Source organism: Chlorocebus sabaeus, chromosome 9 (genome assembly GCF_047675955.1).
Source record: "Chlorocebus sabaeus isolate Y175 chromosome 9, mChlSab1.0.hap1, whole genome shotgun sequence".
In the NCBI taxonomy this organism is placed as follows: domain Eukaryota; kingdom Metazoa; phylum Chordata; class Mammalia; order Primates; family Cercopithecidae; genus Chlorocebus; species Chlorocebus sabaeus.
In genome coordinates, this window is record NC_132912.1 from 120,166,804 (window position 1) to 120,190,377 (window position 23,574).

The 23,574-nt window shown below is 44.0% G+C and overlaps 1 long non-coding RNA gene across 5 annotated transcripts in view; it reads right to left on the reverse strand.

Annotated features, from left to right (window-relative positions):
* LOC103216587 (uncharacterized) overlaps nucleotides 1-23,574 on the reverse strand; it is a 58,045-nt gene that overhangs the window by 25,476 nt on the left and 8,995 nt on the right. The window contains exon 2 of one of the 5 annotated variants that reach the window (XR_012094055.1): nucleotides 13,643-13,763. The exons of the other annotated variants lie outside the window; for them this stretch is intronic. This is a non-coding gene — a long non-coding RNA (uncharacterized lncRNA). The remainder of the gene's footprint in view (nucleotides 1-13,642; nucleotides 13,764-23,574) is intronic. 5 annotated transcript variants of the gene reach the window in all.

Sequence of the window (23,574 nt, forward strand, 5' to 3'; positions counted from 1 at the left end):
GGCTTGGTAGATGAACAACTTTCAAAATGTAGAACTAGAGGGAAGGGCCAAATAATTGAAAGTGTTCTTGAGGAGAGGAAAGCCCTTTATTCAACTTAATATATTGACTAAGTTTATTTAATATATACCTTTGAATAGAACCTATGTGCCAGACCCTATGGTTGGCAGTGGGTACAGCGACACAACACAGAGAAGGTCCCTGCTCCCACGGAGCTGAGGCACTTACCACAGGAGACAGTCAATAGGCAAACAAAAGCCACTTTCTTAGGCACTCAATACATGACAGTTATTCATTGGAAACAGTGAATAACTAGAATAACTATCATGTACTGAGTGCTTAAGAAGGTGGCTTTTGTCCCACGCAGGCACTACCCTGGGCTCTGGAGACTGAGCAAGGAGCGGCAGAGGCCAGTTCAGGCTGACTCCTTGCTATCCTGAAACTTACATCCTATCAGGGCTGGCAGCTAAGAAGCAAATGGGGAAAAAAAAAATCCAAACAGGAAAAGGTCAGATGGAAACATCAGAGTGACATGGTTGAGACTTTCAGGGAGATGGGAGGGGGCTACTTTAGCAGGTAGTCAGGGAAGACTTCTTAGAGGAGGTGGTGAGAGAATCCCAACACTCAGTTCTTTCAAGACGCAAGGTGAAGGAAGGAGAAGCACAATTTGTGCCTAGACTTGGCAGGTCCGAGTTTTGTAGGAACGAGCTAGCTTTGCTTTAGGGCCACAGGCAGGTAAACTGAGGTGATGTGATCTGTCTAGGGTTGCTCAAGAAGTCAGTGGCAAAGCCAGGCTAGAACTCTGGGTTTGGGCTCCCTGGGCAGTGCTCTTCCCATGCTGTGTACCATCCTGCCTCTTAGGAAATGACTTCCTGAATGCTTTCATGGACCTCTGGCCACACAAAGGATGTGTCTGTGTGTCAGGTGGGTCTCAAGGATTTCTGGAAGTCCTACAATGTGCATGGTGCTATGCCAGGAGCCACGAGGAGTGTGACAGACCAAGCTATGAGGGATCTACACTGGCATAGGAAGATGATAGCAGCAATACCAGAGGGTGTGGGTATGACAGTGTCCCAACGTGCTGCTGAAAGAAGCGGTGGGTTGAAGGGGTTCCCGGGAGGAGAGGCCACGGCAGCTGGGCTGGGAGCTTAACCTCTCATTTACTCACAGACAACTTCTCAGCCTGCATTTCACTGTCCCCCCAGCCCCTAGCATGGGGGCCCAGGGATAGAAGGAGGTCTTGGCACAGCTGCGGCTGGAGGTCTCTGCCTTGAGCCCCGGGTTGAGGTGTCTTAGACCTGCAGAGAGGCCCCTGCCCAGGGTTCCTATGGGACTAGCCCTGCCCCTGCTCACTTCTGTTCCTTGTTGCTGTGCCACCCCCCGCTAGCTTTGATGTTGATCCCACTCAGCTTGGCCCAGCTTTGAGGTCTCCTGCTATGACACCCCAGGATGGCTCTCCAGTTCGCAGGGACTCTCCCTCTTTGTATCGCAGCCCAGATCTGGCCTCCTCCTTGCTGGGTTGTGGCAGCGGGATCACTCTGGGGCCCAGGGAGAAGTAACGAAAGAAAAAGATAACTTTGGGCTAGATTGGGGAGGGTTTTATAGGCCTGGGGTCGCTAGGCAGATGTGCTCTGATGGATGATGGGGAGCCCCCCATCCTTGGCCATCTGAGTGGCATGTGAGGCCTAATGGGGGCAGTTGGAAATAATGATCACGAGTTTCCATTTCCTCCCTGAGTAGCCACGGTCAAGTTCCTTAGCAATATCTGCCTTGTTGACTTTACTCTGTGCCTCAGTTTGCCCATCTGTAAAATGGCGATAATAAGAATGGGTAATTCACAAGGTTGTTATGAGGACTAAATAAGGATGTGCCTGAGTCACTGTACTCTCTCTAAACTGGAGCTGTCATTGAGGCTGAAGTCTCTGATGGATTTGGGAGGAATTAGCCCTGTGGAAGCACAGGTGCAATGGTGCTTGGAGCCTCTTGGCTGCCTTCTGCGTGACAGGAGCCTTCCTCCCCTGTCTTGCGTTTGTGTTTTCCTCCTTCTCTGGCACCTGGCCCAGTTTGGCCCTAATAACCTTTGAGGGACCCTCATAGCTGACCCCCAGCCTCTTTCTGCTCACAGCTGCCTGATGGATCTTCCAGCCCTGCTCAAAGTCCTCTATGGCTCCCAGGGGCTACACAGCAAATATAGCCACCTCCTTAGTCTTTATTTAAGATCTTCTGCAATCTGACTTTTGTCTTAACCTTTCAGCCCCATGTGGATCTGGGGAGTCCAAGCCTGAATTTGAGTCTGGGTTCCATTGCATCTGAGCTGTGAAACCTCGGGAAATGCATGTAACCTCTGTGCACCCTGGTTTTCTTATTTGTGAAATGAAAATCATTACTCCTTCCTTGTGGACTTCACAAGGATGTTTGAAGATCAGATGAACGGGGATGTGTCTGGTGTTCGTAACCCAGAAAGCAACTTGCTGTTTGGGGGCCATACAGTGGTTTCCTTTCTCTAGACCTTTGTCCACACTATTCCTCCACCTGGAGTTCCTTGTCATCTTCAGTTACCATTGTCCAAATGGGTATAGTGTTCAGAGCCCAGGGCAGACGCCATGTCTTGTCTGTAAAGACGCCCTGACTATTCTGCCTGAAGTGTATGTTTCCTATATCTGATCCTCACACCTCTCACAGACACGTCTTCCTGTATCTGCTGTCTCCTTCCTTTGACTGGGAGCTTCTAAAGGGCAGGGCAATATCGAAATCAGCTCTGCTTTTTCCATTGCACCTTGTACTCCACACACAACAGATGCTTCATGAGTACTTGGTAAAAGGATGGGAGTGTGTGTGGATGAGTGAGCGAATTTGGGGAGAGTGATGGTGCACTGAAGCCAAAGGGATGGCCCCATCCCCCTGGGACCTATTTCATGGCCCTTGGTGACTGTGCCTAGTGGACAGCCATTTCCCACACGTGGCTCAAATTTTCACAAATGGGATAGATCCATTCACCTCTATAAGGAGGGTTTAGGGGCAGAAATCTGATTGGAAGTTGGTGAATGGGCTTGTCTGGACATTGTATTATGCAGACCAAGCATATGTTTTAAAAAATTATATATACAGCTGGGTGCAGTGACTCACACCTGTAATCCCAGGACTCTGGGGAGCCAAAGTGGGAGGATTGCTTGAACCCAGGAGTTTGAGACCAGCCTGGCCAACGTGGAGAAAACTTGTCAATACAAAAGAAAAAAATTAGCCTAATGTGGTGGCACATGCCTGTGGTCCCAGCTCCTTGGGAGGCTTAGGTGGGAGGATCACTTTACCCCTGGAGGTTGAGGCTGCCATGAGTGGTGATTGTGCCATTGCACTTCAGCCTGGGCAACAGAGCAAGACCCTGTCTCAAAACAAACAAACAACAACAAAAGAGAACCTAAAAAAAAACCCCAAATCAAACCACACACACACGCACACATGCAACACCCCTTCAATGTGGATGTGGCGGGGGTCAGAGGCACATCACACAACTTAGATCAGAGAGTTGGGGTGAGTCAGGGCAATACCCCCCTTCTCCCAGGTTGGGGTAGGGGAAGACAGGCTACGTGGGAACTGAGGAAGTGACTCTTGGTGACCTGAATTATGTTCCACACTCAGGAGCACCTGATTTATTATCAGGGACTGAAACACACAAAAGAACAAAGGGTCCTGGGGACATTTGTGACCCATCTGCTCCTTCTCCACATTGCACCAAGGCACTGAACTCTCAGCAGTTCTCAGTGTCTTTGCATCTTTGCAGGAGCCCCTCCTCAACCTCCCCCTCCCCCTCCCCACCCACCCCACTTACATTCTAGGGCCACACATTCCTCAGGCTGTGCTGAATCCTAAGTATTTTAATGCCTGATACCTATCTCCGTATGGATTTTTGTTTTATCATGAGGCCACTGGAAAGTTTTTTGATATCTCTTTGAAACAGATGTCAGCAAAAGCTTCCAGCACAGATCAAGGGCAGGTTAAGGCCTTTGAGATGGGTCTGAATGTCCCTTTAACATCGTTCAATCTAATACCCAAATATACCTCGAGTCATTACCCTGTTTTTATAAGAAGCTCTGAACCATATGTTCGGGAACTAATTAAGCATACAAATCAAGCCCTGGGATCAGGTGGCGCTCTGTTTAAATATCTTAACCTTTTATGATTATCTTAATTTAGAGAAAATTCAAAACACATTCAGAAGTCTTAGAAAATGAGTCACTAGGAATTTACTGGCCGGCTTTTTTTCTTGATGTTGGGATCCTTTCTTTACAAGTCCAGCCGAGATTCCTGGGGAAGTCCTCCAAGCTCACACCTCTCAGGAAATGTAGACATTTGCCGGCCTGGGGGGCTCAAAAGGCCACACCTGTCTTTACCATCCCCTAGCAGCATCTCCCAGCCAGAAACTCCACCTGTCCCCACCTCCCAGCCCACATGGCCCCCATTTGCCAGAAGGAAGGGGAGAAAAAGGGTCGACTCTGCACTTGGAAGTTTTACCTTCTTTTTAGATAAAATAAGGTATGAAATGAGTTGGGGGGAAACATTCCTGTAGCCCATGTTATTTTGGGAGAAGCCATGGGAGGAGCTAAGGCAGAGACTGAGATGTGAATTACACAAACCTGGCTCCAGAATGGCTACAGGTGGCTGAGAGGGAAGACAAAAGCTGGAAACCATCCTTGTTTTGGATTCTGGGTGATTCTGGCAGTGGGAAGTGGGGGCTGGGGTAGCAGGTGGGGATCTGTCTTCTTACCTACCTCAGGTAAAGGAGATACTTGATCTGGAAGGCATGTCTAAAATGTGTACACATACCAAATTGAATTGACTTGTGACAAGGTCTTCTAATCTTTTACCTGCTCAGCCAATATACCTTTATTGAGCACCTACTATATGCCTGGTCTGTTCTAGGCATAGTCTTTACAAGGACATTAAACTGCCTCTGACACAAATGCCCAGTTTACTTACAAAGACTGGACTGGATCTCAAAAACACTCTTTCTTAATGTTCTTAGGACCAGTAAACCTTTATAACAGGGTTTCCAGATAAACTGTAGGATGTTCAAGTTTAAATTTCAGATGAACAACAAATACTTGTTTATGCTAAATATGTCCTGAATTTTGCATGGCACACACTTATACTAAATCATTATTCGTTATTTATCTGAAATGCAAATTTAGCTGGGTGTTCTGTGTGTTTATTTGTTACATCTTGCAACCTGACTTTAGAAAAAGATATAAATAGATATAGGTGCTGTCTCACAATTGGATGTTAAATACTAATTTTGGAGGAAGGCAACAGAAAGCAGTTTTGTACCAGGCCCCCTTACGTATGTGACTTCACTTAGACCTGTATTAGTCTGTTCTCATATTGCTAATAAAGACATACCTGAGACTGGGTGATTTATAAAGAAAAAGAGATTTAACGGACTCACAGTTTCATATGGCTGGGGAGGCCTCACAATCATGGTGGAAGGCAAAGGAGGAGCAAAGTCACGTCTCACATGGTGGCAGGCAAGAGAGAGCATGTGTGGGGGCAACTCCTACTTTATAAGACCATCAGATCTCATGAGACTTATGCACTGTCATGAGAACAGCACAGGAAAGGCCCGCCCTCATCATTCAAGTATCTCCCACCTGGTCCCTCCCACAACACGTGGGAATTATGGAAACTATGATTCAAGATGAGGTTTGGGTGGGGACACAGTCAAACCATATCAGACCTCATCACAACTCTAGGAAGGGGGTTCTGGGATCATCCCCATTTTGCCTGTGAGTGAGCTGAAGCTCACAGAGTTTGAGGGACTTACCCAAGGTCATCCAACTTTTTCTCTAGCCCAGCTCTGCTGGACTTTGAAGCCTGGGTTCTTTCCAGTGACAAGTTGATGGTTATCTTTCCAGAGTTCTTATTTTCCTATAGCTTTCCCTGGCTTCTCTCAACTTCTTCCCCTCCTTCCCACAAATATTCAAGGAGAGATTCACTCCCGTCAGATCAATGTCACTGCCATAATGAAAACCACCACCAGAGTTCATGAAGGATGAGATCTGTCGAACCCTAATGAGAATGGTTCCGATTATGCAAAAAGCAACCTCATGGTTATTCTAATGTTACAAGTAAATATAAAACATTTAGAAATACTTGGCTTGGATAGTTTTTTCAAGTACAGATGTCTGACTCTGTGCCAGTTTGTTATTAAAAATGCTACGGTGGTTTGGGTACAAAGATTGTTATAAAAATAAAAGCTAATGCACTCTGAGCACTCGTTTTGTCTTTGTGGGGACATCAGCCATGGTAAGGCCAGAGCAGATGGTGGCTAGTGGTGGCTCTTAAGCGGGCACCCCAACATTCATAGCTCTGTTACTGCTCTGCTTAAAACGCTGCAGGAGCTTCCTGGTGTCCCTCAAATCCCAAATCTGTTCCTGCTGGGTTCCAGCCCTATCTGTTCCTGCTCCCTCTTGCTTACTGGCTTTTTCTAGCTCACCTCATTTGCACTTGCTGTGTCCTCCACCTGGTATGTTTCTCCCAGCTCTTCACCTCTCTGGCTCCTTCTCTTCCTTGGCCTTCAGGTCTTCTCTGACCAGCTTCTCTGTATGGCTGTCCTCTTGCCTCCAGTTACTTTCTGTTGCAACTCTCTGCTTATTTCCTTTATTTCTCTTATAACTCTCTGAAGTTATCTTGTTCACCTTTTGTCTTTCCCACCAGTAAGTCAACCCCGTGAAGGAAGGCACCCTGTTTGTTTCATTAACACATGTCATCTTCAACACCTAGAGCAATGTTAGGTACATAGTAGTTGCTCAATAAATATTTGTTGAACAAGTGAATGCATCTACCAAAGCACCTGAAGTCTTGCATTGCTTAATCCCATCTGGGGCCATAGGCCAGAAGAAAAGTAGCAGCGTCTACAATTTTTTTTTTCTTTTGAGACAGAGTCTCACTCTGTCGCCCAGACTGGAGTGCAGTGGCATAATCTGGGCTTACTGCAATCTCTGCCTCCTGAGTTTGAGTGATTCTCCTGCCTCAGCTTCCTGCATAGCTGGGATTACAGTTGTGTGCCACCACGCCTGGCTAATTTTTTTGCATTTTTAGTAGAGATGGGGTTTCACCGTGTTAGCCAGGATGGTCTCGATCTCCTGACCTTGAGATCCGCCCACCTCAGCCTCCCAAAGTGCTGGGATTACAGGTGTGAGCCACCAAACCCGGCCGCGTCTACAAATTTTAATCAACTCACGGAAAACAATATAACTTGAGAGAATCCTAAACCCCTGTGAGTGATGGTTTTGAGTCTAGCAGGAGTTTCCAAGACTGCTTCAAACCATGGCAATAAAAAACTTATTTGCTATAGCATTTGCCTATGTGTAGAAGGAGAAATGTAAACAACAAACTGGGGGTGTTCAAATGCAGCAAGGAAAACATCGTGACCCTAATAATCTTCCAGACAAATGTGTTGATGTGAACAGAATCATTCTGGGCTCATGGGACGGGGAGCACTCCTTAGAGGCTATTCTCCTTAGCTTGGCATTTGAGACTTTGCACACACTTGCTGAGACCTGCCTCTCCTGATTTCTTCTGCCTCTCTCCCTGCAGCCTGCCTTCCATTGGTCCTGGGTTGTCTGTCACGCCCCCACTCCTTGCATGCTTTCCCAGGCTTGCTCCTTTATCTTGCTCTGAAGAATGCTCTTCCCTATCTGTGCATATTCAAAGCCTAATCACATGGGCCTGGTTCAAAGGTCGTCTCTGCCCCCATCTTCTGTCTCATCTACCTCTACCTGGTGGCAGCCTTTCCCTCCTTTGAAGTCTCTGGGCATTTTTTTTCTTTTCTTTTCTTTTTTGAGACAGGATCTTGCTCTGTCACCCAGGGTGGAGTGCAGTGGTGCAATCATGGCTCACTACAGCCTTCACCTCCCAGGCTCAAGCGATCCTCCCACCTTAGCCTCCCAAGTAACTGTGACCATGATGCTGTGCACCATCATACCCAGCTAATATTTTATTTTCTGTAGAGATAGGGCTCGCTAAGTTGCCCAGGCTGGTCTTGAACTTCTGGGCTCAAGCAATCCTCCCACCTTGGCCTCCTAAATTGCTGGGGTTATAGGCATGAGCCTGAGCCACAGTGCCTGACCTCTGGGCAATTTTTTCCTTTTTCTCATCATCTTCTACTTGACATCAAGCCTGACTTCAAGCTGCTAAAGGACAGGAACTGTGTCTCATTTTTGTGTCCTCCACTGCCCCAGCACAGTCATTTTTGTTAATAATGAGTTAATGATGCTTTTTAGGACACACAGCCCCAAGTCTTTAGCTCCGGACAATAGTGGTGCAGTGTCAGGAAGCTATAGCCAATCAGAGTCCATAACATTACCTGCCCCCACCCCAAGGCATGAAGGAGAAGTGATGCGGTTTATGGTGTGGGCAATGTAAACCAGTGTCTGCATGACCCCACATGTCCAGATGAAAGGCCCAGGGGGCCAGAGATCCAGAAAACAGACTGAACTTCCCTTTTCCATTCAGATGTTTTCCTGTTGGGTGGCCCAAAGCCTGAAACAGCTGAATTCCTGGGCGCTCTATAAACCTCTCCCATTCCAACCTTCCCAAATGTTTTCTTCCAAAACTCTGTCCAAACAAAGAAACAAAAAAAATCCCTCAAGAAACTCAAGTGCTAACACTGAACACATGAGCCCAAGAACCAGAGGTCCAAGGGGAAACAAATGCCCTGTTTCTGCCAGACAAACGTTGTCAAATCTATGAACATGCAAATATATTTATCTCAAATGAGTTATAAGGAGAGTCACACAGGGTCCAAAGCCACTTGCAAAAGATGGCAATCGGTTTTGAAGAATCTCACACATATTAACCCAAGGATCCTCCCTTTCTGCACAATCTAGGAGATTTGGAAGTGTTCTGTGAGCAATGTGCTTTTCAAATGAAGCCCAGTACAAGCTTTTGATCTATATAGGATAGTATGAAGCCCAGTACAAGCTTTTGATCTATATAGGATAGTATGAAGCCCAGTACAAGCTTTTGATCTATATAGGATAGTATGAATTCATACGCAGTACTGATGAATTGACAGTCCACATTTAAACATTCCCCTCACGTACACAATCTGGATTTATGATTTTGTTTTGGTGCACATATATCCTTTGAGTTTCTACGTATATGACACATGGAGAGGCAAGGAAGGAACTCCTGGTAATTTTTCTAAGGCTGACACCCAAGTGTGATCTTGACAGCTTTGGGGCCATTGTCATATTTTTGACAAGCAATCGCTGTTACAGAGGGAGCTAGTAAAAATGTTTCCCTGAACTCATCGTGGATTGCAACAGGAGGAAGCACTCCATCACTGGAAAGTGACACTAATGCATTCTATTAGATTTGCTTATCATGTTAAAGAGCATATTAAAAGGAAATGTTTGGAAAAGAGATGCCATAAGTTGGTATGATGGGTTGAAAATTCCTAATTTGGAAAAAATGTGCTAAGACAACATGATTGATGTGAGTGACCTACTTTATTTCATAAGAAAATATGAGTTGCCTCGGGCCCATTGGTACACATATTTGGAAAAAGTTGGGTTTTTTCCACATTAAGTTTTTATTAACATTTTCAAAAGAGCAAAAACACCATAGAAGGATATAAGTTGTAACTTGTCAATGCAGATGTGTTTGTAGTCATTTGCTGCTGAGAAAAACATATCCCCCTTGCTGGAAGGGTTTCTGAATTAGGTGAGTTTCTTGCCAAGCGAACACTTGATGGGAGAAATATGAGTCTTTTCCCTGATAAAAAATGACAGGGAAGAGGCGTTTTTATTTAAAGCACAAATGACTCTTCTGCTACTTGTAGGTAGTGATCTCTTAGAATGATTAACATTTCATGGAGTCTCCCGGCCACCTTTCTGTGCAGGCAGCAAAGGATTGGGGCTGAGTTAACCATTTTAGTTCTGCTTGAGAAGATAGAGTTCAATGCCCTGATCCTGTTCCTCAAATGAAGCCTCTTGGTTTGGAAGTCAGGAGCTCTTAGGTTTATCTCAGGCAATGGAAGGGACAGCTGAGGGTCCAACAGAGGGTTGGTCCTGTCAAAACACTCTGTTACCATTCAATCAGTATTGCCACTGAATTTAAGACCTCAGGAAATGCCTACGGTACAATGTTTACTGAAGACAGTAGGATTAAAAAAATATATAGGCCTGGCACAGTGGCTCACGCCTGTAATTTTCTACATTAAAAAAATAATAAGAAGAAATTAGCCAGGTATGATGGCACATGCCTGTAGTGCCAACTACTTGAGAGGCTGAGGGAGGAAGATGGTTTGAGCCCAGGAGTGAGTTCAAGGCTTCTGTGAGCTATGATCATGCCATTGTACTCCAGGCTGAGTGATAAAGCCATACCTTGTCTTAAACAAAACAAATATCTTAATAAGTGGAAGTGGGAGAATAAAGTGAAACAAGTTTTCTGAAATGCAATTTGTGAATTTGTCACCAAAGCTTTAGATTGTTGCATACCTTTGGACCTAAAAGTTCCACTTCTAGAAATTTCTTCTAAAAAACAACTATGAATATTTACAAAGATATAGCTAATAAGATGTTTACTATAGAATTATTTATAATATTAAGAGATAGACTCAACCTAAATGTCTGAAGTTAGAGGATTGCTTAAATAAAGTCATGCAATTAAAACAGTCATTAAAATGATAATGTATAATGTGTAAGAATTATGTGGAAGAAGGTTTGTAATATTTTATAGGAAAAGTTTTATATACAAAACATGCATATTACGATGCTATTTGAAAACTATACATATGTCTACTTAATTTTTAGATATCTACATATGTCTACTGAAGTATATTCAGTATATATTCTTATGTATATGCTGTATATATACATATACACGTGTATATGTATATATACAGTTATGTATATATTCTTATACTGTCTTTAACTATATGCATATATATGTGAAGGACATTTATCGAAATGTTAAGAGTAACTGTTTCTGAAGTAAGTCTTCCAAGGTAGTTTTTGTTTCTTTCCTTTTATATGTTTTCATTTTCTATGCTAACCATGGTTTACTCTGATAATAAGTAAAGCAGTTATTAAATGGAAAAATCCAAGAGATTTAACTGGTTACTTAACAGAAATAAGAGAATTCACAAGGATTACCAGGCATGAACTAGTTTTCTCATGTAATAGTAAACAGGTTAAAATATAGAATGAGAAATTATTCCATTCACTATAGCAAAACAAAACAAAACAAAGCATAAATCATCCACAAAACTGAAAATGCAATGACTAATTCATGCAAGAAACATCCAAGACCTATTTAGAAGAAAATAATGAAGTACATCAAAGAAAATCTAAATAAATTATTGTGTGTCTGGTTGGAATGACTAAATATTTTAAAGATTTCAACTCTTTCCCAAATTAATTCATACATTTGATACAATTCCAATAATAGTTCTGATTAAAATAACTGGGAAGTTGATTCTAAATAGTATCTAGGAAAACAGATACAGGAGAACAGTTTTCCTAGATGAAGAAAGATGAGAGCAGCCTGGCCCTATTGGATTTTAAAAGATATTACAAAGTCAGGGTCATTAAGCAGTATGCTAATTTTTTAAGGAATATCAAATATATTAATGAACAAAATAGAATGCAGAATAGAATAAACAGAAGAAAATATAAGAGTCTAGTATGTGATAAAGGTTGTATTTCCTGTCAATGGAGAAGGGTTATATTGTTCTGCAAATGATGTTGGAATAATTGGTTATCCATTAAGAGAAAAAAAAGTGGGTCTTCATGTTACATTCACAGGAAAAAAATCCAGATGTATTAAAGATGTACACATTTTAAAAAATTATAAAAGTTATTTAAAAGACTAAAACCAATAATTCCATAATCTTGAGAATGAGAAAGACTTTCTTGAAGAGAGATAAGCCTCAGACTCCATAAAGGATAAGACCAACAATTTTGCCTGCATAAATATTTAAATCTTTGGTATGAGAAACATACTATGAGCAAAGGACAAACTAGGAAAAAAATGCAACTTGTATGACAAACAATAGATTAAGAGCTTTACTATACAAAGTGCCGTTTTCAGATAAGAGAAAGATTATCATTCCAATAGAAAAATTGGGAAAATAGAAGGAAAGCTTTTTATAGAAAAAGAAATATGAACATACAAAAAATGCTCAACCTCGCTAATAATCAAACAATTTAAAATTAGAGCAATAAAATATGATTTTCACTCACCACTGTCAAAAGTTTTAAAAAGTGAATGATCATATTTAACGTATTAAGGGTGTAGAGAAATACTTTGATGCAGTAATTTCATCTCAGGGAATTTACTCTGTGTAAAGATTCAGAAAAGGGTTCCAAAAGTCTGGAATCCTATGCAGTTGGTTGAACAAATGAGGCCGACCCGTGCACTGATGGAGGAAAGTCTGAGGTGTATGAACACATGAAGAGAGCTGGTAGGAAAACAATATAGTCTTGTGATCCCAACTTCTGCTTAAGAAGCATACATAGCTATTTGTACATTTAAAAGAATTTTTATAGCAGATGTTCAATGGCAGTAGGATTAGGGGGTGATATGGTTTGCATGTGTCCCCACCCAAATCTCATCTTGAATTGTAGTTCCCATAATCCCCACATGTAGAAGGGACCTGATGGGAGGTACCCAGTGGGAGGTAATTGAATCATGGGGATGGTTACCTCCATGCTGCTGTTCTTGTGATAGTGAGTGAGTTTTCATAAGATCTGATGGTTTTATAAAGGGCTTTTCCCCCTTTGCTCGGCACTTCTCTCTCCTGCTTCCATGTGAAGAAAGACGTGTTTGCTTCTCCTTCCGTCATGATTGTAAGTTTCCTGAGGCCTCCCCAACCATGTGGAACTGTGAGTCAATTAAACCTCTTTCCTTTATAAATTATGCAGTCTTGGGCAGCTCTTTATAGCAGCATGAGAATGGACTAGTGGCGGGGGCGGGGTGGGAAGGGAGCCTCTTCATTTGGACTTTCTCCTCTTCTGTCATATTTAAGATTTTTATGATCATATATCACTTTTGTAATAAAAAGCAACACACATCTGGCAAATCTGCCTAGAGAGGTGAGGTGACTTGCCTAAGGTTAATAGCACATGAGGCCCAGAAGCCGCTGGGTCTCCTGATACCCAGGCTCTTAGTGCCCCCAAAGAGTCCCTTCTTCTTATTGAGGAACCCGTGGGACCATGGCATAGCCTCTCTCTCAAAGGAGCCCACAAATGCCCTAAAAATGCTATTTGCAGCCTCCTGTCAGGCTGCAGATCACCCCATCCCCTGGGCGTCTTGGATGGGAGGAGTTCACATATGCAGAATTGGGTTGATGAGTTTCAGGGTGGGACCAGTGCCCTCAGTAGTGGTGAGGCTGCGCCACCCATGCCAATGCCAGGTTGCCCACTTGCCTTGTAAGGGGTCCTTGGATGGACCCCTCTAGCCCACAAGTGGTGAGCTGGCCAGGGATTCCTTCCCCAACCCCCATGATTGCTTTTGCACCCACCATACTGGAAACCTCACACAACAGACCTGGCAAAGCAGGATGGGTCAGTTAGGAAGAAGGAAGATGCATCATTTCAAAGTACAACAACATTAGCTTATATCTTAAAGTGCTTTATAATTTACCTTTCTACCCATCACCTTGTTTGATCTTCAGAATCATCATCTGAGAGAAGAACAAGTGTAACTGTTATCATTCCCATTTCATGGAAGAAGAAACTGAGGCTCAAGAGGCTGAGTCATTGACCTGGTCCACACAGCAAGGAAGTGTGGAGAGAGAAGAAGAGGTTGGGTCAGCTTGGCACGAATTCTCCACTTTTGCCACACTCCCTCTTTTCCTCTCTCCTGGGGAAACCCCTACCCACCCTCAGCCCATGCAAGCATGTTCCCCTTAATCCAGCTTGGCCTTGACCAAGGGCACTATGGCGCTTCCTGCCATAGTACAGTTTGACTTCTGACCCCAGCCTATGACTCAGTGTCTACTGCACCTGGGCCTCCCCAGCAGCCTTCTGCTCCTTGGGGGATAAGACTGGTTGGGGAAATTCTCTGGAGTCCCCAGAGAAGGGCACAGATCTGAGGGTTCTCTAACTGAGGACACTGTCCTCTCCAGGAGAGCTTCTAACCACTCACACCCTGGTCTGTAAGGATGTGAGTGGTTAGAATTATATATCACTTTTGTAATAAAAAGCAACACACATCTGACAAATCATTCCATTGATTCACACTTGTGCTCCCACAATCTAGCAAAGCACCTGGCATACAGCAGGTGATCAATAAAAGTTTGCTGAATGAGTGAAGTGGCCAGAGGACCCCGAGTCCCATCACCAGTCCGCCTAGAACTCCTGTGACTTCAGGCCATCTCTGTCCCCAAGCTGAGACTCTTTATTCCCTCCTGTATATGGGTGTGAGTTAGTCTCTAAGGACCAGAAGTCACCCAGCAGAGGTAGAGGCTCTACTAGTATTACGTTTAGAATAAAGGGACTGGAGGAACAGAGTCCAGTTTTACCCAAGAGATCCAGAGGCAAAGAGTGGAGAGGGATCCCCACACATCTATTCTGAGTCCAGTTCTGAGAAACTATCTGAGTTTCTAGCAGACCCACCAGCTTCAATATCTTCAAGAATTTGATGCCACCACAAGCAGCTCCTTAAGGCCAGAGGCTGTGCCACCTTGCTTCTCTGTCCCCAGCACATAAGCAGGTGCATGTAAATGAATGCATGGATGGAGGGCTCCTGTAACAACTTGTCATAATAGTAATAAAAAGTTTAGGACAGAAAATGACATTATAGGCCATGTGGTTCAATTCCTTCCACTGGAGACCAAGAAACAGCAAAGACTTGTCCAAGGTCACAGAGACAGCCAATGGAAGAGATTTGGGTGGGATACATTAGCTGGTTTTCAGGGATCAGCCAAAGCTAAGGCCAGCTTGCTTGACTTGGTTCAGAAACCAGGGGAATCCTGTTGGGAGCCACTCCTCACACACTAGAACCCCCACATTGGCTCCACCCAAAGCTCAATTACTGCTGGGACAGGCCTGATGCTCTCATAATGAAGTCATATCTATCACAAAGATCCTTGAGGCTACTTAACTGTGAAATAATTACATGTGCCTCAGAACTGGGAGATCAAGGATTTCCATCCAAAATCCCATGATGCTCTTAAAAAAGGTTTCACTATAAACTGCAGGAGGGGTGGGGAAAGGCGAGATTTTCAAGCCATGTTGCCATGTTTTAATTCCACCTTTTATGTGTTGGCATCATCCCATCTATGTATATATCTCACTCCATAGACATATTAAAACAACATCAAAGGAGATTAAAAGAGTAACAATTGTCATCCATAATCATATTACTATAACTAAATTATACCCACATGCATGTATCTGTCTCCCTGTTCAATTATGAAAGCAATATGTGAATGTATTCTCATCATCAGAAATCAAGAAGTATACATTGTAGTCAGAATAAGTACCAGGACCACACCAGTTCCTGCAAGTTCCACTCTCTTCTCCTGAAGCAATGCAGTTGTCAGATTGGTGTGTATTTTTCCAGAACTTTCCTCTGAATTTATATCTACATATACACATGTAACTATATATTAGTATGTGAATACACACACACACACACACACAAGCACGAACAAGTAGTATTTATTTTAAGCATTAATGGGATCATATCATGTATTGTCCCGGAGTTCGCTTTTTCTCTCCTTAATAGGTCTTGGAGGTCTTTCCATGACGCTATAGTAAAAGAGCCACTTCCATCTTTGCAATAGCTATATTACACAGTTTTCCATAGTATGGAAACATGCTTTTAAAAAAGTCCCCATTAAAAAACATTTAGTCCCCCGGGTTTTCCAATATTTCAAACAGTGAATATGTATGTATAGAGTATATATATACACTCTCTCTATATATATACACTATATATATACTATATGTAACTGTATCTATATAACTATATATATAACTACATCTATATAACCGTGTGTGTGTGTGTGTGTATGTGTGTGTGTGTGTATATATATATATATATATATAGAGAGAGAGAGAGTTCAGCCTTAAGCACTGTTTCTCACATGGCTGATCAATCTTTTTATTCATGTCTGCACACCGTCCTGCTGGGGAAATGTCAGCTCCACCAGGGTAAAGATTTTGTCTGCTTTTCTTCGTGCTATAATCCCGAGTGCCTGGAACAGTGCCTGGCTTAGAACACAAGAAATATTTGTTGAATGAAGACCAGCAAGGGGAGAACATAGCTGCAAACTATTTTAACAAATAATGCTCGTCTAATGCCTGCATTTTCCAAAGGCACTTTGACTCCCGAATCACATGCTACCTGCAGAACGACTGTGGGGGCTCAGTAGATCCTGCATTGTTAATACCCCGTGCTGAATTGTGGACTGAAGTCAGGGCTTAGGAATCAGACAGAGAAAGGTTCAAATCCTAGCTCTGTCACTTTCTCTGTGTGTCTCTGGAGAATTTACTTAACCTCTGTGAGCCCCAATTTTTTAATCTGTAAAAAAATGGATATACATACCTTCCCTTGAAGAGTTTTATGACGATTAAATGTGATATTTTATGTGAAGTACCTGAAATACAGTAAGCACTTAATAAATGCTTGTTCTCTTTTGTCCCTTGCTCAGTATATTCTTTCTACCTGCTCAGGTCAATCACCCATGGCCCTCCTTGTAATGTCTTACTGTCTACCAATTACTGAAATACTTTACAGTTTTTCCTAAAAAATATCCTGGTATATCAGTTTTCCTCCACCCACAGGAGTTTCTTGGGAAAGAAACAAAAGAATTACTTTCTTGTCTGTGTTACTTAAATGTAACATCAGTAGCTTTTTCCTGAGCATTTTATGTTTATGGACTTAATCATGTTCAATAATATTTAGCTGTCTAGTTCCCCAACTGGTTCTCAAGGGCAAGGACCATGACTGACTCAATTTTTTAACCCTGTTAATTACAGGTCAATTGCAAATTTCCTTATAAATGGTAAATGCTCAATACTGGTGGAACTAATAAATGATCTGAAAATACTACAAATATCTGATTTTAAGTGATCCCATACGTTCATACTTCTGGGAGCACAGGGACTCCTAAACCACTCTGCTCTCATGATAGCACCCAAGCTGTCCTGAGTCAGCTTCATCATCCAGTGACTCATGTGGGGAACTGAACTTTTGTTTCTTTTCCAGTGTTGGGGTTTATGCTTTTTTCTTCCTCCATACTCAGTCAAATCCCCCTCTGGCAGTCCTTCTCCTGGGTTTACATACCTTTCAAACTTTTCTTTTCTTCTTTTCTTTTCCCTTTGAAATTGCAAGTTTTGCTCACCTCTACTCCCTTCAGATAATTTGAAAGTCAAAAAACAATCAACCCACCCCAACAGTGCTTGAGAAGTTAAACTGTATTGGTCTTATTGTAAAAGAAACAGACATTTGGAAACAGCATCAGATCCAGGGTCATTGTGCCCATGAACCCTGAAAGTCTCCCTAAAGGTCTTCATCTAATTCCTTACCCCATCAGCCCTCTCTGCTTTAAAATTCCTTTCCCCTTGCCAACCAACATTCACTTATATTTTTCTGTTTTGTTTAACTCTAACGACCTCTATCACAAAGCCTGTGAAGATTTTATTGTACTTACATATTTACAAGGTTAGCCTTCCTCGGCCAGCTTCTTGAGGGAGGATATCATAGGATTTTTCATTTTTGAATTTCAAATGCCAACACAGTGTCTGGCAGATAGGTATATTTTCGGGAAAAAAAGAATATTGTTTTCCTCTAATTTTATTTATTTTTATTTTATTTTATATTTATTTATTTATTTTTTTGAGACGGAGCCTTGCTCTGTTGCCCAGGTTGGAGTGCAGTGGTGCGATCTTGGCTCACTGCAAGCTCCACCTCCCGGGTTCATGCCATTCTCCTGCCTCAGCCTCCCAAGTAGCTGGGACTACAGGCGCCGGCCACCATGTCCGGCTAATTTTTTTTGTATTTTTAGTAGAAATGGGGTTTCACCGTGTAAGGCAGGATGGTCGCTATCTCCTGACCTCGTGATCTGCCCGCCTCGGCCTGCCAAAGTGCTGGGATTACAGGCGTGAGCCACTGTGTCCGGCCTCCTCTCTTTTTTTTTTTTTTTTTTTATGACACACAACCACCATCACTCAATACACTTAGGAAACACAGTTTTTCCTAAAGAATCTCCTAGTATATCAGTTTTCCTCCACCCACCAAGCTTAAAATTCTATACTTTTATGAGTAGACATTGAACAGATTTTTCAGGGTGGCATCTTGACCACCCTTTATAACATTGCTTCTGAGAGACCACATTCTGAGTTCCAAAGAGTGGCTAAGAAAGAAACTTTTGGAATCCTTTTTGAAAGCTAAGGCCTTTTACCTTCCTTCCTGACTCAAGCATGGATTCTTGTTACATTCCAAGGGACCCTCACCCCTATCAGGAAATGCAGTGCCTCACTGTGAACATGGCAGAGTGTCAGCATTAAAGAAGAGGGAGGCTGGCAAGCGGTGAGGCCCAGCAGGGCCTTAAGATTGTATTACCCCTTAAGGATCCAGCCCTCTTGGATGTACCTGCAACCTACCTGGGAGGACCTCTGAGAGGCTGGAATGGAGGGGAGCCAAGCTTGGCCTTCCTCTTTGTAGAGCTCCAGGTGTTGTGTGGCTAGTGTTAGCTCAGCATCTCCTGCTTTTTTGGTCAGTCTTTTGCTACTTCATCTCTCTTGTTTGTTTTTTTTGATATAATATATTTGTCCAAGATTTTTTCTTTTTCTTTATTAAGTATAAACACTTACAATAAAATACTTTAAAATCTTAGGTTTGATGACTTTTTGTAATTGTATACATCCGTGTTATCATCACCCAAATCAAGACATAGAACATTCCTAGCAGCCCAAAAAGTTTCCTGGGCCTTTCCCAGTCAACCCACTCCAGAGGCAAACACCATTCTGAGTTCCATATCCATAGCTTCGTTTTGCCTGTTACTTCACATAAACAGACTCACATAGCCTGTTTCTTCCCTTCCTTTTAGTCACTAAAACAACAACAATGTTGTTAGACATACCTAACAATATTAGATGTTAGACAAATGTAATAATATATAGGCATAACCTAATTCCTTTTTTCTCTCTCTTTCTTTCTCTCTCTCTCTTTCTCTCTCTCTCTCTCTCTCTCTTTCATTTTTTTTTGAGATGGAGTCTCACTCTGTCACCCAGGCTGGAGTGCAGTGTGGTGTGATCTGGGCTCACAGCAACCTCCACCTCTTAGGTTCAAGCTATTCTCCCGCCTCAGCCTCCTGAGTAACGGATTACAGGTGTGCGCCACCATGCCAGGCTAATTTTTTGTATTTTCAGTGGAGCTGGGGTTCACCATGTCGCCCTCCTAAAGTGCTGGGATTACAGGCATGAGCCACCACACCCAGCCCTAATTCCTTCTTTTTTTTCAGTTAACATCTCAAAATGTTTGGCAGTGGTGACCCCCAGGTAGGGGTAATTTGCATGTTTGTTATTAGTTTCTTTACACATTCTGGTATAATGTAAAAAAATTATATATATATAATTTCATAATAGTAAAAAAGCTTCTTCATGGGGTAGGAGAGCATGGCTTTTGTGAAGAAGTAAATAAGGGGTAGTTTGCATGATTGTTATTGACTTCTTTACACATTCTGGCATAATGTTAAAATATATATATATATATATAACATTTTATGATAATGAGGATAAAAAGCTTCCTGGGGTAGGAGAGCATGGCTTTTGTGCAGAAGTAAACAAGTGAGATTCAGAATGAGCCTGATGAGGGAGCTTTGGTTGTTCGAGGGCTGAGAACATCCTTCCCTGGCAGGCTTTTTCTGGTGGCAGGAGACTTCTTACAGTATCTCAGGATCAGAGACCCCTTGAGCCACTTCCTGTCTGCATTCTTGTTTATCTCTTTGAACATGGAACTATTTGACCAAAGAATTCCTTCTGCCTCAAGTTCTTCCTCTTGGATCTTAGCAAAGAGAAAACATTGTCTAAAGCGAGAGTTAACTGTACTTTGAAAGTCATGAAACACACACACACACAGACATATGATTGAAAACCCTTGATCACACATTTGAGTTTGAGTGATACAAGTAAGGCAAATGGTAATAGAGCAAAATATACCGTTATTGATAAAACCTACACACCATGAGTATAGGTCTCTGAGTATCATCTGACCACAGATAAGGGGCAACTCCTTGTTCTGTTTCCTTGATGGCTTCACAATACAGATGGATACATACATGGAAAAGGTATGAGTCTCAGAGAGGCATAAATGCAGAGAAAGTTGGATCCTGAAATAATATTTGCAGAAATACTTAAAACATGAAAAAGAGAAAACTTAGCAATTTCACAGCACAATGCAAGGTCTAACTTCATTGGTTAAATAGTCCCATATGTGGTAATCTACAAAGCTGGGAGACTTGGACTGGGACAGCCAGGGCTCTGTGCAGAATGGATGGGGAGTGAGCAACTTGTGCAACCTCGTTGAGTTCATTCCTGCCTCTCTAAGTGGGGTAATAATGACAGTGTCTGTCTCATTCAGAGTTGGAATAAATGCTCTGGAGGGGATGTGGGATCCAGACTCTTTATCCTATGGTCATTGACTTTTTGGAGGACTAAAGAGCAAAGTGTTGTCTTTTTCCTCACCCTGTGACTTCCTCTTTGGGGAAAAGTGGGTATTTTGATAGGAAATCAGATGTAGGGAAGCAGAAAACCTGTTAGAGTCAAAAAGACCTGGGTTGGAATCCAGACTTCCTCATTTACTACCTGCGTGTGTGACCTTGGATGAATGTCTTAACATCTTAGCGCCTCCATTTCCTCATATGGAAAATGGGAATAGACTTCAATGGATTCAATGGATTTCTGGGAGGACTGGATGAAATAAATCCTTGTAATAGGAGCTCAGCACCGTAGATGGGACTGGTACTATCACTGATAGAAATGAATTATCTCTCATGTGAGATACCCTGGCAGCAGATGAGAAATGAAACATAGTCTATCTTGCTTTCGGCACACCCGGGCAGCTGCCCTTTAAACCAGGATCATGGGGGCTCAGAGAACAGGGCAGAAATAAGAAATGCTGGTGCTAACACAGAATAAAGTTCTCCACTACACCAGGCAGGGAAGAGATGGATCACCTGGATGCAGAAAATGCTGCAGACGGGCCAGATGTGCCCAAGCCCATCTGGGGAAGACCCACATCCACATGGTTGGCACTGCAATCCACTCCTCATCTGGAAGGCCTGCTATTCTGTACGTGTTCAGACGCCTCCCAGTGCTGCCAGGGCCAGAGACTGCAGCCATTGGGGTGAGGAGAGTGGGTTGTTTTATTTTTAGCAACAAGAAGACATTCTCCTCCCTCTTCTGATCTCAGCCCCTCTACCCACTTCCCAGCTCATCCCAGCAGATGCCTGGGAGCCCCTTCAGGGACAGAGCAGGGAGGTACAGTCTCTACTTCTCCACACCCACAACAACCTTTCCCAAGGCTGGGAACTGGACCAGATCCCAAGTGGGCTCTGGGCCTCACTGAACCTCAAGTTTTGCCAGAAGTGGGGAGCCTAAACTGCCTGTTCCAGGTTTTAGCCAAGTTTCTTTGTTTTGTTCTACAAGATGTTCACCAGGTAACCGTTGGGGGGGGGTTGCTTTTGAGAAATAAACAGCCCATGGCATCCTGACAGTCTCCTCTCCCTCTTGCCCCTTCGCTGCGCCTACCCTCCCCACCTCCCCACCTCCCCACCTCCCCACCTCCCCTCCTCCCCACCTCCCCTCCTCCCCACCTCCCCTCCTCCCCACCACCCCACCTCCCCACCACCCCACCTCCCCACCCCCCTACCTCCCCACCTCCCCTCCTCCCCACCTCCCCTCCTCCCCACCTCCCCTCCTCCCCACCTCCCCACCTCCCCTCCTCCCCACCACCCCACCTCCCCACCTCCCCTCCTCCCCTCCTCCCCACCTCCCCTCCTCCCCACCACCCCACCTCCCCACCTCCCCTCCTCCCCAACTCCCCACCTCCCCACCTCCCCTCCTCCCCACCTCCACTCCTCCCCACCTCCCCTCCTCCCCACCTCCCCTCCTCCCCACCTCCCCACCACCCCACCTCCCCTCCTCCCCACCTCCCCTCCTCCCCACCTCCCCACCTTCCCACCTCCCCACCTCCCCTTCTCCCCACCTCCCCTCCTCCCCACCACCCCACCTCCCCACCTCCCCTCCTCCCCACCTCCCCACCTCCCCTCCTCCCCAGCCCAATTTCCTTCCCCAGCTCCCAAGTCTCTGAGTTAGCAGCCTCCTGTTTATTAAGCTGTAAAGTTAGGACGGTTCTCATTTCTGATCTTTTCGTTGGCTACACCTGACTTCGTCTCTTTTTTGCTTTTTCCCCCCACCTCCCTAAACTAAATCACTTGCGCGGTTCTTGCCTTTTAACGGAGCGATAGCGTCAGGACATCTGAAATTCCGACTTTATTTTCCTCCAGCACACCTGGCCCCTGCCCTCCAACGGGAACTCCCGTCTGCTTGCTTATTTTAGCTCTCAATTGGTATTAAAAGCAGACTGTAGTTGGGACCATCTGATCTGTAAACGATGCAAGCCCCGACAGCTTTTCCTAGTCCGAGGTCGGGGCGGGCGGCCGCGAGCTGGAGCAGAGGACCTGCGGGAGCCCACGCAGCGCCTCCGCTCTGCCAGGCCCGCCCGCATCGGGCACCTAGGCTGGAGCCCCGAAGTTTGTTGTCTGCAGCCCAGAACCCGAGGTGAAAGGCTTCCGCTGAGCTCCCTGACACCTCGGCGGAGCATATGCTGCACTCCTCACATTCATTTTTAATTTATGACATCAGTTTAGGGATCACTGGAGCCTCCAAACGGCTTCTCTCAAAACCAAAACAACCACCATAACACAAGCGAGGACAGGAGACGGCCACGGAGTCCAGAACATCAGCTCCTCTGTCCCCCGGGAATAAACATTTGGAAAATCACTTTCCAATGGGGACCTGCTGTCCCTCACGGCAGCTACCTTCCCCCCAGCCTTGTCCTGGAGCCGACAGTGGATCCCAGGGTATTTTGCTATAAAGACATAGCTGGTCTCAAAGTGGCTTCGATTAGGACTTTATAAAGTTACATTAAAATGATCAAATGCGTACTTGCAGGAAGATTAAAGGCTCTCCCAAATACATTTACACACACACACACATTAGAATTGTATACAACATATATTGTATAATATTTGATAAAACATTATGTTAGATAAGTAGTATAACAATATTATATAGGAACTGGATGTTAAATATTAATTTATGATATGAAACCACATCATACATATTATATGTTGAACAGTATATAATACAAACGGACCATCTATGTTATAGATGGTACATACGAGACAGCATGTCCTCTGAAATAGCCCAGGTGCTGATCTCCTTGTCGCCAAGCACCAACTCAGTACAAGGCGCTGGAAGGGAAGGAGCGAAGTGCATCAGGGTCTCCCCATAGTGATGCAGTCACCCCAGCCCTCACCCTATCCCAGTTCCCCACACGCC